Source organism: Delphinapterus leucas, chromosome X (assembly GCF_059928025.1).
Source record: "Delphinapterus leucas isolate spDelLeu-1000000601 "Yukka" chromosome X, BTC_Dleu_Yukka2, whole genome shotgun sequence".
NCBI lineage: Eukaryota > Metazoa > Chordata > Mammalia > Artiodactyla > Monodontidae > Delphinapterus > Delphinapterus leucas.
This window is the reverse complement of record NC_143150.1, coordinates 97498700-97504771: the sequence shown is the minus strand read 5'-3', so window position 1 is coordinate 97504771 and position 6072 is coordinate 97498700.

Here is a 6072-nt window from a genome sequence, read left to right as displayed (position 1 = left end):
ACACACACACAACCCCCCACTTCACATCCCCTTCACCAGATTCCACCACTGAGCATGTTCAGTGATCTGGAGCGGACCGGCAGTGCACCACAGATTACCCAGGTGCTGGAACCCAGGCTCAGTTTGCATGTTGACTCGACAAACGCTGCCCCCACCTGTTCAGTTGGTTTATTGCAAGTTCATTGGTCTCCCCACCCCTACCCAGCTCCGTCATACTCCGTTATTTATTTTAATAACTTTATTGATTTCTATATATCAAAAAACATAATGTTTTCCTGCTCTTTCATGAGATAAAAACCGTCTCTGCCTCCCAATTCTTACTTGGAGCTGGAGGGAGGGAGACAAGCGATGTCCCCCTGGCACTGGGGAACACTTGGAGGCTCCCTCCCCTGGTCTGTCCCACAGAGGCTGGGAAGGATGCACTGCCCCCTTTTCCTTACAGGTCAGGCTGGGAAGGCTGCAGGCCTCCTGCTGTCCCCTGTGGGCTCCTTGCCTCCTCAGCTAGGGGAATCTGGCCATTGTTAAATTGGGGGGGGCACATAGGTACGGAGTGGGGGGCAGCAGAGGACCCTGATCAATCCGTCCTGGCTTTGAAGCTCTAAAGCGGAGCTGCCCTCGCGGCCTCCTTTCTCCAGTTTCAGAAACCTGGACAAATAACTCCCCGCCTCCCAGGGCCGATGCCCAGATCCGGATGAGGGGGAGGAGAGAGCGGGCTGTGGGAGGGAGGAGGTGGCAGTGTCGCACCGCCGCTGCTGCCGCCGTCGCCGCCACCGCCTCCCCCTGTGTATAAAACTCCCTTTGTATGCAGGTCGCCGGCTGCTCCCCATGCCAGGTGCAGCTGCCAGGATTCTCAATGCGGTTTGAACACAATTTGCCAGTGTTGGTTCAGCTCCGCTGGCTTCCAGTTGGGGGGCCATATGCTGCCTTTAATCTGCCTGTGTGATTCTCCCCGATGTCAATAGGCGCGGGCGGGTGGGTGGCTCAAATGGCCCGAGAGCCGGGGCTGGGGTGGGCTCCCACTGCTGCCCGGCGCCCCGGCTCTCCACGCCGCCGGGGACCACCGGCGGGTCCTCGCGGGAGGCCGTGGCGCTGGGCGGAGCGGACAGGCGGGACCTGCCACTGGCAGCTGCCCCTGTGTTTGGCTATGGCGCGTGGGAGCCTCTCTGGTAGGCCATCCCCATAGCCATCATTGGCCTTCCCCTCCGCAGAGATCCCTGCCAAGGAAGTCGGCCAGGGAGGTGCCAGCGCTCAGTCCAGACTTCACATTTCCCTCATTCTTTCTTTAATTGGATTTTTGGTCCTGCTGGGCAAAATAAGCCTTCCACTGGCAAAGCACTCTTGCCTCTTCTGAACACACGATGGTGCCCGGAGGCTCTGGGCCGCTCTAGGCAGAGCCTCGCCTTCCTCCCCAGCCAAAGCGTTCATTCCTTCTCTCCAGGGGCGTGAGAGCATGGTGTGCCCACACGCGCGTGTACGCACACACACACACCACATGCACAAACACACCACATGCACACACATGCCGCCGACCCAATGCACACACACACACCACATGCACACACCCACACCACACCACATGCACACAAACATGCCACCACCATCATGTGCACACGCGTATACCACGTGCACACCCTACGTGCACACACACACTCTACCAGGTCCAGGCAAACTCGCCTTCCCCCCAGAATTTGATTTTGAGGCCTTCTTGGAAAACAGTGATTCTCGCTAACCAGGTGAAGACCCCTGCTGCGAATGGCGCAGCATCGGGCACCAGTGTCCTGACCCAGCCACAGATCAAAGTGCCAAGAAAGCCATCTCCTGTCCTTACAGGACCACCAGGCAAGCAAGCCTAGCTTGCTGGGGGCGGGGCGGGGGCTGAGGAAGAAGCCGGCAGGCAAGCTGGAGTCTGACGGAGCAGTGGCATTTCACTAGCAACGCAACAGAAGACATTTGGATACTCTGAGACTTGCACTAAGCGTTAGGGAAGAGAGGGAAAGGAGGGAGAGAAAGAAGGGGGACGGGGGGAGGACGGGAGAAGGAAGAGGAGGAGAAAGGGAGGAAGGCAAGAGGAGAATGGGAAGAGGGGAGGAGAGGGGGAGGGGGAGGGGAGGGGGAGGGGAAGGGAAGGAGGAAGAGGGGAGGAGAGGGGGAGGAGAGGGGGAGGGAGAGTAGGAAGGAGGGGGCAGGAGAGGGGGAGAGGGAAGACGAAGGAGAGGAGGGGAAGAGAGGGGGAGGGGAAGGAGAGAGGAAGGGAGCAGAGGAAGAAGGGGAAGAAGAAGAGGAAATGGAGGGCAGAAAAGGAAGGGGAGGAGGGAGAGGAAGAAGGGAGGGAAAAGCCATCCCCCACCCCATCCCCATCCCCATCCCCATCCCCATCCCCATCCCCATCCCCATCCATCTTTAAAGGAGGTGATTTTTTGTGTGTTTTATTTTTTGCGGTACGCGGCCCTCTCACTGTTGTGGCCTCTCCCGTTGCGGAGCACAGGCTCCGGACGCGCAGGCTCAGCGGCCACGGCTCACAGGCCCAGCCGCTCCGCGGCATGCGGGATCTTCCCGGACCGGGGCACGAACCCGTGTCCCCTGCATCGGCAGGCGGACTCTCAACCACTGCGCCACCAGGGAAGCCCAAGGAGGTGCATTTTAAATGGAGGAAGCTCTGAGGGCAGGACAGGCTAACCCCCCCACCCCACCCCCGCCGGGGTTTAGCATATTAGGGAAACGCAGCCTGTGGCATCCTCGCTCCCACGCCCTCCGGCAGCCCAGCAATCTTCAATCCCGGGCACCGGAGGCCGCAAGTCTGCCGGCGGCTGGGCCCTTCCACCCGGGGCCCGCGAGCGTTAGAGACCTCCAAGGACCACCTTAAGCAGCCCTGGCCTGGGGGTTGCGAAGGCGCCTATTAAAATACACCGCGCTCAGCCCCAACTGCGGCCCCGGAAAGCTGCTGACCGTCAAGTACATCACAATATTTCAGAGTCCCTGTTAACAAGCGCCCATTAAAATGTGACGACCAGATAGTAGCGCAGAAAGCGCTCATTTTGAAAAAACGTGAGCGCTTTCTGCTGGTTCAGCAAGACAAAGCCGGTTTACCTGTCCCTGGCATTTTAAGCCCAGAGGAGCACGGAGGCCTTAGCTCCCGGGTGCCGCCTGGTTAACGGAATGCGGGGTGTTTATTTGCCAGGCCACATCTGAACCCGGCTTGTTAATGAGCCTGCCGTTGTAAGCTCACCGTCAGTCAGCCCGCCTTTTTTTAATCAAAAGATAGAACAGTCGGTTATCAAGGATTAATGACTCTCACAGCATCCATATGAGACTCGTATTTATCTTTTAAAAGAAAACGGAAGGAAGAAAAATGACGAGATTTTGTTTCAGTAAGCAGTTTCAATCTGCTCTGGTAAGTTGAATTCATTCATTCATTAATTCAGTCATGTGTCTGGGAGAAGCCAGCGGGAGCCCCTTCCATCATAAGAACTTCTGACTGTGAAATAAACGCCCAGTAACCAGATTAACTATGAAGTATGTCTCCGTCAGGTTTTAGGCATTAGTTCAAGTGTAGTTTCTGGGCGTTCTGGCTTATTGTAGCGAGTTGCCGATTCTGGGATTCTAGGCAGCACTTCGGGAGGAGAAAGAGTCTCTGTTCCCCTTCTCTGGCTTCAAAATAGAGCTCGTGTGTGCAGTGACATGATTGTGCAGTGTTGATTTCACCGAGAATATCAATATTTTAAATAGATTCCCATATAATTCATATATTTTTGCGTAGCACGGAGCATGTAAATCTCTCTCCACATCTGAACACACGGAGGCACATGTGCACACACAGGCACGCGCGCGCACATGTGCGCGCAACACGCACCCGTATCACATGTACGTGCTTGTGACCATGCACAGACTATGGCTACCAAAACACTCATTTAAACTGTCAGGGGGCTTTGTTTACAACAAATAGTATGATACTGGGATCTTTTATTTAGTAACCCAAGATATATAGTTTGGCCAAAAGAAAAAGCTATTGGCTTTGCTCTCATCCAAAGTGGGCCCAGCCGTTTTCTAAGTTGGCTGTCTCCATTCACGGTCCTCTCTGAGTGCCTGTGTGCTCTGGGGGATGAAAGCAATAACTCACATGAGGATACTTGAAATCACAGCCAGAAATGTCAAGGTGATCCTTCCCACGTCATCAACAATGAGACACGCTCAGGTGACAATGCTGGACATTCTGGAAATCAAATGATGTTTATGGCGCTGCCGCCCAATATTCGATGGCTTCAGAGAAAGGCAAACACTGATTCTGGATGGGCTGGGGATCACAGACAAATTCAGAAACCTCAATGAGGTCTGTCTACTGTGGTTTAATCTCGCCGGGTGTCCGGCTCCTCAGCTGTAACATGGTGATATTAACACCTGATCTACCAGCCGGCTGGGGATCCAGGAGAATTAGAGAAGAAAATAGAAATGAAAGGAAATGCCTAAAGGGGATCATTTCAGGGTGGGGTAACTAATAGTTCGGTTCCCTTGGGAAAGGTGTCACCTGGAGGACCTGGAACCCCGGCTGTTCTGACCTCTGGGTTAGGAAAAGAGGTTGTTGGGGGTAGGAGTGTGGAGACAGAGTCCCAGGGACTCCCCTTAACAAAATGACAATGTCAGCAAACCAGCGTCCTATCACATGGCTTGTGACACGAAGCACTGAGAAGGACACAGCATCGCTTCTGCCATCTTCTCGTCCAACGTGCAGAAGCTGAATGGAATCATGAGGAAACATCAGACAAACCCAAGTCGAAGGACATTTTGCAAAATAACTAGCCTGTATGTTTGAAAGAGATCAAGGTCAAGAAACTCAACTAAAGACCGTGGAAGTGTTCCAGATTAAAGGAGACTAGAGGGACATGACAATGAAATGCAATGTGCAACTCTGAATCGGATCTTGGAGCGGCGATTTTTTTTTTCTTTTGCTATACAGAACAGTAGTGGGACAATTGGAGAAATATGAATGTCTGTAGATTAGATAACAGTATTATAGCGATGTTAATTTCCTGATTTTGATCATTGTATTGTGGTTATGTAAGAGAATATCCTTGTTTCTTAAGAAATCTATACCAAAGTATCATAGTTGAAGGGTCATCATGTCTGCAGCTTATTCTCAGATAGTTCACAAATCTACTGTACATCTACAGCTATCTACCCATCTGTGTCTGTCTAGAGAGAGAGAGAGAGAGAATAAAGGAAATTGGTAAAATGCTTACCTTTGGAGAATCTGGGTGAAGGGTATATCAGAATTCTTTGCACTATTTCTGCAACTTTTCTGTGAGCCTGAAATTGTTTTTAAGCTAAGGATTAATAACTATATAAAGGACTTTGGGTTTCTCTTTGGAGATGCAAGGAACGAGGGAGCGGAGGAGGGGACTGGAGCCAGACTTGGTGAACATGAGGGTGGCCGTGACCCAGCAGAGAAGAAACGAGACAGGGCTCAGCACTAGTGCTGACCTCAGCCAAAAGCTGCCTCTGGAATTTTCTGCAACGTGTAGTGAAGTTGGCTGGGAAAGTGTTCTTTATGGCTCAGTGCCTAGCACTGGGCTCGCCACTCAGTAGGGGGGTCAGTCCGTTTTGTTGCTTGAATGAATGAATAAATGAGTGATGCTCCTCCTTACGTATCACAGGGCAGCAGGCTCTACAGGTCTGACCAGGGCGTTAAAGGAAGCTTGCTCCTCCGTTTAGTGGCCCCAGTCGGGTGAGAAGTCTTGAGTGGCGGTGGGGGTCAGAGCTCCCTGCATTCATCCGAATCCTTATTCGAGATTCATTATTGAAGCGACAGCACATCCCCCAAATAAACACGTGTGTCTTTGCAGCCTGCAGCCCAGGAGCACTATTAAACACACAGCAGCAAGAGGCCCAGGCCCTGGCTGCTGCGTGCAATTTCCAGCCGGCTCACTATTCTTTTGTTACCGCCTTTTTATTGGTTTTCTCAAAGTGGTTACAATGCTGTTATTGTAAAACCCTCACACCAGAAGAGCGAGGGAGGCGGCAGTGAAGGGGAATCGAGCAATTTCTGCTGGGAGAGCCTGCCGACCCGGTGTGGGAGGC